The 12,769-nt window shown below is 35.4% G+C and overlaps 1 protein-coding gene across 1 annotated transcript in view; it reads left to right on the forward strand.

The window, feature by feature from the left end:
• Nucleotides 1-12,769, forward strand: part of LOC122841234 (phosphatase and actin regulator 1-like) — a 46,146-nt gene that overhangs the window by 377 nt on the left and 33,000 nt on the right. The window lies entirely within an intron of this gene.

Below are 12,769 nucleotides of genomic sequence, written 5' to 3' on the forward strand. Positions count from 1 at the left end.
AGAAATTATCAATGGGCAGCGACGCTTGTTGGTAATCAGAGGGGCAGTGACTGAAATGTTATGCAACTTTATGGACCGACACTAAGGGCAATTAGCTTCCTTAGTCCAAAATAAATAACAAGTGAACATTTCTTTTTAATCGCTTGAACAACGGTTTTGTGTGGATTTTGCTATTACCATCACTGTTGTTGAACGCAATTACATAATACGAAGAAGCGCTCCAACGTGGCCTGCAGTGGCTCAGGCTTGTGATGCATAAATCCAGAATGGGGAAACGAGTTATTTTTTTGTTTTTAATTCCAATTATTAGTCAAAACTGTCAACATTCCCCACATTTTAATTTCAGTTTTCAACTTGTAACAAAGGTACGACAATAGCTCTCTCTGTCCATCATCCATGTGTGTTGCATACTCTGTTACCATGGTGACTTGGCATTTTATGCTGACTGAGTCAACAGGATTCAGATCTTTTGCACTACAGTGAAATTGGGACACATGCTGCATCCAGCAGTCTGTTTTAGATCTCATAAAAGTCCTTCCTGTGATTTACTCAACTCAAGCAAAATATAAATTTTTTTTGAAACATTTAAAATTTGTCTATGCTGTATCTGATAACTAATGACATTACAAATATGATGCTTCTTCTTTAACAATGTCCATAATAACCTGTACCAATTCATCACATGCAAGAGGTGCTGTGTCTATATGCAGCAACAGTACTATGCAAAATATTCATAACTTTTTCCACATTTGCCACATTACGGTTACAGACTTTGTTCCTTGCACTACATCCTGGAATTGTATGTGTCCGATAAACACAAAAGATTAATCTCTCACAGTGATCTGAAATTTTGAAAATCTTATGGTGCCCGTATGGATTCGATTCTATTAAAGCTAAAAGTACCGGTATTTGGAGTTTTGTCTGTTCAATTTAATTAAATTCAGTTTATTTATATGGAACATTTCTCAACAAATGCAATCTTAAGGAACTTTATAAAAAAGTAATTTCAATTCATTCATACATACATTGCAATAGGTCCTTATTATAAAACAGTGCACTAAGCTCAGTGTATTATTCAAATTAGTTTAAACGGTTTTCTTTCTAAGGAAATCCAGCAGTCTTTGAAGCATTCTCTGCACCTGGAATTTAGCAACAGCAGACAACTGTGTTGTGTCATTGACTTTACAGCAATTTCTCATATTGAGCAAGCATGGAGCAACAGTGGTGGAAAAAAACCTTCCTTTAACAGGAAGAAATTTTCAGTTCTCCAACAGCTATCTTGTTAAAACATTAGATTTTTATTTGACATTATGTTCCTAGAAAAAAACAAAAAAAAACTTTGTGGGTGCATCTTATAGTGAGGTGCACTCTATAGTCCAGAAAATATGGTAATTACATTTTATGGACTTTCTGATAGTAAAGAATCAGAAATCAGTAGTCTAGCCTTAAAGTTACAAATGCATGGAGTAGTTTATCAGCATCAATCCTGGACAGGATAATAATATTGGAAAGGATGCCAATAATGATCTTCTTACATTTACATATTGAGGAAACTTCTCTAAGTCTGGAATTTGACTCAGCCATTATCACATACATGTGCTCTGATCCAAGCCATTCCATTGTGCTCTTCCATAAAAGGGAATATTTCTGGGGAGCATAGCTCACAATTATGTTGTCAAAAGTTTCTCTCACCTGAACTGGGCCTTTTGGCAGCTTTTCTGTCATTTTAGGTGGAGATAGTGGAATATTTTGGGATGTTTGCAGTTATGGAGACCTGTTTCCGTTTTCAGACAGTAGATCAAATTGTCCTTTATGAAAATTTCCAAGCTTCAAATATTTTTGTTATACCCTAATCCTGCTTTGAAACTCTCCACAGCTTTATCTCTAACCTGTCTGATGTGTTGCTGTCTGGTGTATGTGCAACTTTATGTTGCTCTATTTCAGAAAACCCCAGTAGTTTGTGGTTGTGCTGCGGCAAAATGTGAAAAAGGGCTTCTGAATACTTTTACAAGGCACTGCATGTACTAAGCAGAGCATGATTCCCAACATTCTCAAAAGCTGAAATAGTAATTAAAAAAAAAAAATGAAAATACAGGTTCCAACGTAGAAGATTTTAGTACATCATTTGAAATGCTGCATAATGGAACTGAATAATTAAGTAATGATTTTGTTTCGGGTTTATTCTCTTGTCCTACTGGGAGGACAATAAGCTGGATTTATATGATCGTAAATAAGAACGAAAACCTACGGCTCCAATGCAGCTTTTCATTTGCCAACAATTTGTCAGCTGTTTTTAAAAGCTCCTGTGACTGCTTCATGAGCCAAGGCATCAGCGGAAAAGATTTGTGCATTCTTGATCAATGAATGAAAGGATGCTTCGAGGCTTAGCATGCTGGTGCCAAGGAGTGTTTTGCCTGTGGAGAAACGCTGCTGTCGATTACAACAGACTGTCATTTGTCTCCGTGCTCCTGTTTTTGTTCCAGTTTTCTCTGTGCTCCACAACTAGCTCATGCGAAAGCGTGAGGATGGTACGGGGGCGATTTGTACAACAGCTCGGTTGACTCACTTCCACCTGAAGAAGTGGAGCAGAATTTAGCTTGCTTATTGCCAAGGAAACCAAAAGTCAAGTGGTTGTGTGGTGAGGTGCTTAACAATAATAAATAACCTAGGCTGCTGGGAATGCAAAACAAGAACCAAGTGATTTGTTCTTAAAGCAGGCCAATTGTTTTGATTCCTGTTAATGTTTTTCTGTAATGATGCTCATAAATAAGCATGTTTGCCTTTGTAAAGAGTGTAAGAGAGGAATCCCACCTCTTACAGTCCAGTTAAATATTTTGTTATTAAATCAGTGGTTTTTATGCATAATAGCATCTTCATAAAGAGTAGACCGTGTATATTTAACACCACACCAGGCGATTTATGCTTTGAGTAATTTGCTACTGCTTTCATGATTTATAGTTAATCAGTTAACCCTGTAGGTGCCCTCTCCTTGTGACAACACTATCTTCCAAGGCCATAGCACAAATGACAGATATCCCGTGGCTTCCTAATGAAATAAAAGAGAATGGATTTATTGGAGTAGCCTGCTTAGAGTCACCACTAAACTAATTTGTTCGACAGTTAACCAGCTCTGCACACAGACATAAAGACATAATCCACCCTAATGGAATCATTCGGTGCACAGCTTTCAACGATTGTGTGATTTGCCGTAAAACACAAAAGGCCGGAGGTGAGGATGGATGGATGACCTAGTTAACGTTGTTTGATTTCAATCATCGTTAAGCATCGCAAAGCTTTATGTCATTAGAGATCTCACAAACAAACAAGAGCATAGCAGCTGAGAGCCTACATTCTTTGTGGAGCTTGCCAGGAATAGTAGTGTCTGAGTGTTCTGATTTGTCTATTTGTCAAAAGCTCATCTCAGCAGCAATGTGATTTCTGCCTGCAGACTCATGTTTTACACAATAAATTCAACAAAGGGCTCTCGCAAAAGGACTAGACATTTATAGGTTTTGAAACATTTGTGTTTAGGTTTTATATATAATTGAATCAAATGTTTACATACGCTGTATGAAACCCTAAAAAGTTTAAGGAACTGCAAACTGGGGATTAGTTGACGACCCGATGAAATTTAACTTCTGTTAGTATAAATAGTTTTTCCCAACGGCCGACAGTTGATCAGAGTAATCTTTTTCTGTTAGGATTACCAAAAAAAAAAAAAATAATAATAATATATATATATATATATATATATATATATATATATATATATATTTGTCTTTTAATCTGTTAGACTTTGATCATATATCATTCCACAAGCTTTTCACAATCATTTGCTGGAATTCTGATCTATTCCTCCGGATCAAACAGATGATACAGAGTCGGTTTTGTTTACCAACTTGCTCACACGCAGTTATTTTTAGTTTTGCCCACAAATTGTCTCAGTCTCAAACCAGGGCTATGTCATTATGGCCAAACACTTAAATTTTATTTTAAACAGATCATAGAAAATGTTACCAAAAGTGGAGTGCTGTGTTCCTTGGTGCATTTCTGGCTGAATTTCTAAACTGTAATAGGGATTTTCTATGTTGCCTTTGGAGCAATTGCTTCTTCCTCGTTGAGTTGCCTTTGGGGTTGGGCTGGTAAAATACTTATTTCACTGTGGATAAGAAAACCCTTTTAGCAGCTTCAGCCAGCATCTCCACAAGGTCTTGTGCTTTTGTTTGGGTGTTGATGCACACATTTGCACCCTAACCCTAACCTCTGGAACACAGAACCCATCTTCTGCCTAAACAATAAGATGACTGGATATTTTTATGCTAATAACTTTAAAGTAATTGTCTGAACAGATGAACTTTGTACCCTTTTGGATAGAGATCCCTTATATCTTGGCTGATTTACGTTGGTTTACTGTTATTGTCGCACAAGGATGTTTGAGGCGCCGACTTAATATTTATTTACAGGTGTGCGGTCAATTAATTCAGATGTTGTAAGATAAACAATTAGAAACTTACAAAGTTCTGACATCATCATCTGGGCTCTTCCAAATTGTTTAAAATTAGTATGAAATTCTGAAACTGAAAAAAGTAACTAAATACAATTATTTTAGGTCATTTTACGGTAAAGATTTAGCCTAACTTATTCCCAAACAGTAAAAAAGCTCTTGTGTCTTTTTCATAAACACACAGTTTAAATTGTTTAAACTCTGTTAAAACTGTATCGTACAGCATTTGAAGTCAAATGAAACAAAATAAAATGATCTTTTAAATTTCAGTCACCTCATTTTGAATTATTTGGGCAAGAGCTTTATCTTATTTCAGTGTGCAGATAAAATGAGTAAATGAAGAAAAAAAAGGTTTAATGTTGTAGAATAGTCTGCTACATAATACAACATAATTTGCGCTTGCTGGACCATGACATTTTACAAGCAAAAATGTTACTAAACTTGATGGCTCTCACATTTAGCAAAATAACATTTAGAAAAAACAAACAATAACAGATGCAAAACACATTCCCAGAAAATTGAACAACATTGCGATGGCATTAAACAGTAGATGGGAAAAAAAAAAAAAAAATATTTTACAAATTACCTTTGAAAATGAATCACAGAGCAAAACTTATCAAATAGTGTCCATGAAAACGAGACTTAGCCTCTGTTCTTAACTTTCTATTCTAATCTGAATTATTAAAGGGACCATATTTGGTGTCCGTTTGTTTGTGTGCCAGCTGTTGTAAGCATCTGGAACATGAGGGGGTATGTGCCAGAAGCTGGAGCTCCTTCATTTATATTATGCTAATGCTGAGCTGCATACAATGAGGCAAAGTCCCAACATAGACTTGGCTGCTTTGGCGGATGTTGTAGAGATAAAATAGCATGGTGTATTGCAGGAATGTGTATTTGCATGCATGTATACTAGATGCATACCTCGTATTCCAATTTCTGATCAGAGCAAGTGTTGATATGAAGCAAATGCAAAGAAAGATATAACCCTGGAATGTGTTACATGTGTGCTTATTGTAATGCAGCCACAACAAGCAAGGGAAAAAAAAAAAAAAGCTAAACTCCTCTCATTCACCACCCACCTCTCCCTCCTTCACTACTTCTGTTGCAGTTCCATCATAGAGTGAGCTTGGCTGCCTAAAAGAAAATCAATACACACCAGATGCATGTTAGGTCATTGTTTCATAGCACTCTGTGTTACCCAGCACTACAATACCGCATACAAACTTAGCTGATGCACAAACTAATCTTGTGTTTTGCATGTATCCCGTCAGATCAAATATCTGGCTTGGGAATACAAATTACAGTTACAAGTGTCTAGGGTACAAACAGACTCTAGTCATCAATCCAATCTGTCAAATGTTTTTGTTTTTTTTTCTCAAACAGAAAGGGAATTTCTGATTACGCAGCTGAGCTGGAGCCAGTTGAATTTGTAATGTTTTTTAGCTGTTTGTCGCAACGCTGGGTGCTATTTGCAAATCTGGTGAACAAAGTGGCAATAATTAGAAGCAAGACATGTATACCAGTTGTCAGTTTCTGTTTCAAATTGCTCCTCCTTGTCACAAAGCACCTGGCCGGCACTAAGAAAGACGATCATGGGACGGACAGAAGCACAGAAGCCAAGCACCCAGCATCCGTAGTTGGCATCAAATAGACCTTCTTGTGCTGATGCATCCTGAGTTTGAATAAAACATGAGTGGGAAAATCAGAGTAAAAAATAGCAGCACTACATCAAGGACCCTTGCTGCTCACAGTTTCAATCAAACGTCTCTGCCACCTGGCCAGAACATCTACCAACCCCTGTAGCAAGATGGTTTAAGCTGAGAGGCTGTTTAGTACATGTTGAGGGAAGATGTTTGTTCTGTGATGTGCTTTCTACGTGGAGGAAGATATGTAAATGGTTGTTTCTGAATGCCTCTGAAAGCAGCATGATGGCTCATATTTATAGAAACTATGAATGCATGCAGAGCAGAAAGAAGAAAAGAAGACTGAAATGCTGCAGGGAGAGCATCATATTTTACTCTCTAATGCTGATTTCAAGTGCTTTAAGACAACATGCATTTTGTTTACTCTTGTGAAAAAAGACGTTTAAATGTTCAATGACTGGGAATGATGTTAGATATTTTCAGTGAGGGCAAAATTTCTATATTTTTTGGACAAGAATTTCATGCATCAGGCAGATGATGAATGTTTAACCACAGGCATTAGTTGCAGGTGTCACCAGTGCAGTCCCCACGGTGCAGCAGCTCTTTAGGACCATTCTGCTGACTAAGTGCCTTCTCAGAGTCAGACTCCCCTCAATGCAGCTGCAAACCTGAGACGAGTTCAATTGAAGCTGCACTGCAGCATTCAGCACTCCCTCCAAAGTGTACCATAAATCCCAGGATTCATTTTGGAACTAAAACATTTGGACATAAAGCACTTGACAGTCCCTAATGCATAGGATGGTACTCAAAAAAATATTAAAAATCTCTCGTACATCTTTTTTTCTCGTCAAGTAAAATAAAAATCAAACCAGTTTTGATGTGTGCTCATAAATTAGTAGAAAGGTTACATATAATTGGCATGAATGCACTATTAAGTTTGCTTTTAATGATTAATAGATTTTTTGGGGGGGAGGTGGGATGATATACTGTTTAAAAATTCAATAAATTTTAAAACTAAAATTTGAGTGATCTACTTTTGATTGAATGTAAATTTTCTCAAATCTACACAAAGGGTTGTGCCACGTATACAGACTCAGATATTTACGTTCACCCCTGCTAATGTTTATATAAAAAATACCCTAGAAAGTCACACTTTGACTAAGCCTTTTGTAGCAGTCTGTGGTTATATTGGCACATGTATGAATTGAAGATCAAGATAAGCGAGAGTTAGCCCGCTAGTTAATTGAAGACATCTAATTTAGACACAGTCTGAAAATAAATTAAATTCAGATACCCTAATATGACCTTTAACACGCAGTTCATACTTGTAAAGCCTTTAGCGAGGCTGAATAAAAACACATCTGCAAAGGAGTGTGGGCCAAAATTTCTTAGCATTCATGTTAAAGACTCATCGCTACAAACTCTTATTGCCAGCTGTTGTTGGTAAGGGCAGTGCAACAAGTTATAGATTTAGGGGCAATTACCTTTTCAAACAGGCCCTGATTGGTTTGGAAAGTTATTCCACATAATGCATGAAATCATTTGAAAACTTACTTTTGTGTTTCTTAAGGTTATCTATCCAAATATGCTTGATGGCCTGAAACAACTGAGTATAACCCCAAAAAAAAAAAAAGCTTTAAGGGAGAAACGCTTTTTTAAACAACTGCAGTTAAAAATCTTACACAATATTTAATTGCTCAAAGTAGTGCAAGAACTACTGCTTGTCTCATTTATTAAAAATTAAAATAGCAATAATAGAATAGCAAACACACACACACACACACACACACACATATATATATATATATATATATATATATATATATATATATATATATATATATATATTTCAGTTATTTCCTTCAGAAACAAGGAACTTAGAACTTGGAGATCAGGTTGGAAGCATCTTCTTAATGGATATGGGAGGAAAGTATTGCAGTGTAAATTATTATGCTGTAATAATTGAAATTATGAAGATATATTGTAGGAGCTACAGGTCATTTCTAAACAGAAGGAAGAAAAAGATTATGTAATGTTATCTGTGCCTGAAACAAAGAGCGATATTAACTTTAACTTCAGCAGAACAAAATGAGGTCAAGGGAAACCTGAACTTCTCTGAGATTTTGTTCCTCCAACAGTGTGGCACTTATTGAACAGAAAAAACCCCTCAAATTTCTGTCAAAGAAACAGAAGCATCTGTGCAGATAGAGAGCCTCTCAGAGGAATGCTGCAGTTCTGCTTGTCAGTTTAAATATGTGGCCGAGCTTGCAGGAGGTTGCTTTCATTTTTTGCAATTTCTTGGCTTTTGATTTTCACTTGCCTGCTGTCAAGTGGTGTGATTGCATCGAGATTTGGTTGCCTGGTCGCAACCTGTTCAGAAGGCTGTGGCTGCAGAGAAATAGGAAGGCAAGCATTGTTCACTTTCGACTTCACTGCACCTTTCATTATACGACACCAGCACAGACTCTGCTTCCCTAACAGAGATGTTAATTTCCTCCTTTCCGAGGCAAGCTGGTGCCTGTGATTCTTAATCACCTCGCCTGAAGCTCTCTGTCTTAATTACACCAATTTAGCCAAAAGGACTTAGAATTTAAAATGACAAATACTCTGCTGTAAGTATCCTTACATTGGACACCAAAAAATATGGGAGAAAGACTCTTAATTTATAGATCAAATCGAAAATTGAACAGCCTGAAACTTTAGTCTTTAAAGTTGTTTTTTTAGTCCCTAATAGTTTTCAATATGAAATGTTTCATAAAGCTGCCGTACAAGCCAACTTGGTAGATTGGTTGCTTGTTTGAATTTCAGTAATGGTAACCTGTAAAATTTTAAATAACTTATAAAATGGATGATATACATTATAGATAAACTTGTGAGTCTAGATTGTGAAGTTTCTGCAAGCCTTGGTGCAACACTGCTCTCTAGTGGAGGTTTTTTTTTTACATCACTTCCTCCTAGAAAAGGTGAAATATATACAGACACAAACAGACATAGCTGACCAGTTTTTTAATAATCAGATAAAAATAACTTATTTCTTAATACTACTAAAATATTTAAATGAACTAAAAAAAAATAATGGTAGTAGAAAATTATTCTTAATTTAAACTTTTTTTTTTCAATTTTCCTAAACTTCATCATTATCCATTGTCAATAGATAACAATATTTTTTTATTTATTTTTTTATCTCAAACAGCTTGATAAGTCTTGACTTGCAAAATCATTTCACCAGAAATTTTTATTGATTGATCAGAAAAATGTTTTTCTGTGGGAACATTAAGATCCCGATGTAGTTATAGTAACAGTAGGTTCTTTATCTTTATTAGCTTTTTGCGTCAAGCAGTTTCCAGTAGTAGACAACAGGCGGTATCACATTTACAAAGTTATTAAAGCTCTTACAGTTTGTTTTATGTTTATGCTTTACTAGCAGTTTGTTTCTTATAATTCAGAAAACCTAGATATGGAAAAAAAAATGTTTGGAAGGACCAACATTGTATATCTTATTTTCTTTTTATAAAGTAATTAGCAAAACCTTAACATTGCTTTCTTCTTTTCTTCAGAACAACATGCAAGTCACATGCGAGAGGCTCTAAACTAATCCTTCTTTCACATGATGAGATTTTTTCACTCTGCCATCTGTAGAATGTCAAAGAGTTGCAGTTTCACTTTCTGCTTGCTGCAGAACTTCACTCAGCAGGAACCTTACTGTCTTTTTTTAACAATCTGGACATTGCACACATTTATTACAAAAAGGTGTGTGTTCAGTTGTATTTTTTTCTTCACTTATTATCTGTTTTTTGACACTTGCTAAACCTTGACCACATTCATGGCATACAGTGCCTTACAAACATATTCATACCTAAAACACTTTTTTTTTTTCATTTTGAAACATTAGAGCATAAAACCTTGTTATTTTGTTGTGAGATGGATGGAAAAACTCACCTGGATTAAATTTTATTCTTTACAAAATAACAGTCTAAATTGTGGTATGTATTTCCTTAATAATCTGCAAGAAATTATATCAGCCAGATGAACCCTGTAGTAGTAAAGCAAAAAAATATCCAGGGATTTATTTATATGGAAACTTTTGACCACTTCAAACCTAAAAATACTAGAAAGCCCTTTCAAGCTGAAAAAGCTCACAAAAAAACCTGCAAAATCTTACCCTGTATTTTTGTCATTTCTAGAAACAATCTGAAGTGTGATATGTATTTTCTTACAGAAATACTTTTCCACATTTCTTCAGAATTGCAGTGTCTTTAGATCTTTTAGTCTTTCTCTTCTCAAACGAACCTCCACATCATGACCCGGTCACTACTATGTCTTGTCTTGATGACGACATGTTTAGGGTGATGTGCAGTGTTTGTTTTCTCCTGCATGTACCCCTCTGCAGGCAGGCCATAAAGGTTACATTTGTTCTCTCCACACTATATAACTTGCAAAGAAATGACTTGGTTATGGTTTGATCCTCATCAGTTTTTCCTGAAGGTCAGAATTGTGAAGTGAGTGACGAATCATCCTCCTGATCACAGATTCTTCAAGCTGAGGTTTTTTTTTGTTTGTTTGTTTGTTTGCTTTTTGCAGCTCCTCCAGAGTTACCATGGCTTCCCTTGGTTGCTTCTCTGGTTTCTATTCACCCAGTCTGCCAGTTTAGTAGATGGCCGCAGCTTGGTGCATTTACAGTTGTTTAATAATTGTTTTTTACTTTATGATGAATCAAACAGTGCTCTCTGAGATGTTTGAGCTTTGGAAAATTGCTTTTCTACTGTAGCCCTGATTTTACCTTCTCAACAACCTTATCCCAGGCCTGTCTGCTGTTTGATTACTTTCTAACAAGACCATGAGATCTTCACTGCTTGATTTATTTTACTAAGAATAAATTACAAACAGGTGGGCTCTGTTTCCTAATTAAGTGACCTCCTTATACAGTTGGAAACACTTAATTTTATTTAGGGGTATCAGACCACAGAGGGCTACATCTAAGTACAAACTACAAATTTTTGATTTTGTTTAAGGTCGTTTTATGAACCATGTAGAATTTTTCTTCCATATCACACCTATGCACAACTGTGTGTTTTGCTATCAAATAAAACCTCAATAAAAGAGTCTAAAGCTTTTGGTATAAGGCAGACTGAATGCTTCTGGAAGGCACTATTTCATGTACTTCTAACAAGATGCATGACCTGGAACAAATGTATTCTGTGTTATGCTTTTCTTGTGTTGTATGAAGCTCCTGTGAGAATATATTCTTTGCCTGCAGATGTTGGTGTGAAACTTGGCATTTACCTTTCTGGTGATGCATGTACTTCTGAAAGTATCAAAGTCTTCCCTGGAACAGCATTACATTTGAGGACGGTTCTTAGTTTGGTTTCTCCTCTGTGTTTTTCAAGACATCAGAGTTAGTAAAATATATTCCCTGTAAGAGGAGCATGTACTGCCTTTCCTTCTAAACTACACAAAAGACTTTAGTCGTTGAAAAGCTGAAACCAGCTTTTCAACACTCTTTTTATGAGGTGTCAGTCAAGCTTGTAGTCTCAACTTGGGCCTTGTTGTATCTGTTGTTTAGCATTGACTGTACAATTTCTTGAGTAGGTAAGAAATTATTTCAGGGAAAACTGAATGTTGTTGTTTTGAGAGTAAAACACAATTTCACTTTTTTTTTCTTTTTTTTTGCTTATTCTAGTACAAATATTTACTGTAGAATGCAGTTTAATGTTCTTCCTTCTTTTTAAGAAGGCTTATTTTATTATCTTTATCAAACTTCTCTCTTTTTTAGTGAAGGGTAGTGTAGTCATATGAACTCTAAATTAACCTTTTTGCAGACATTTCCCCCTCTCTCCAAGACATTTGAAGAAAGTTTACCTAGTGATATTAATTTGAACTTATATAATCCTATATTTCACAAATAATGTTGCTGAGATTGTTAAAAATATATTGTTTATAAAACTAAAGCTGTGATGGACAGAAGCTGATTACTTAGATACCTGCCAAAATATTTCTTATAGTAAAGGATTTTTTCTGTTAGCTTACTCAGTAACATTTTGAAATGATTCAGAATTAATTAATATCATTCACAGTTGGCCGAAAGGAAAACTCCTCACTGAGTTTGTTTCTTCTTTTGAAAGAATGACTACCGGTAAATACATTTACTTAGTCATTTATTTATTTATTTATTTATTTACTTATTTACGGACAGAAATGTACATTTTAATGTTTTTTGGTTTTTTTCCTGAGTGTAAATTTGTCTTTGGATTTTTCTAAGTAACTTAAAATAGAACAGATTTTCAATTCCATTTTCTCAGATTTTTTTTTTCTTTTCAGTTTTTCTATTCTTCTAACCACATAAAGAAGAACTTATGTGGGTACAAAAACAACATTCAGGGCTCAGTTGAGTGATTAACATATAAAGAGATTTGTTAAAATCACGCTTATTTAGGTAAAATTGTGTACTAAACATAGGGCATGAGTGTCACACAAACAATTTGAACCTGCAAAACTGATCAAAAATGTCTCAGCAGTTTCTGCATTTTTTTATGTTTTGTAAAGCACGGAATGTCTTTCCCCAAATTAGGATTTCTAACATTTTAAAACTTCCAATTTGGCGTCAACCGTATTTGCTACAACG

The sequence above is a fragment of the Gambusia affinis genome, linkage group LG12 (genome assembly GCF_019740435.1).
Source record: "Gambusia affinis linkage group LG12, SWU_Gaff_1.0, whole genome shotgun sequence".
NCBI classification, from domain to species: domain Eukaryota; kingdom Metazoa; phylum Chordata; class Actinopteri; order Cyprinodontiformes; family Poeciliidae; genus Gambusia; species Gambusia affinis.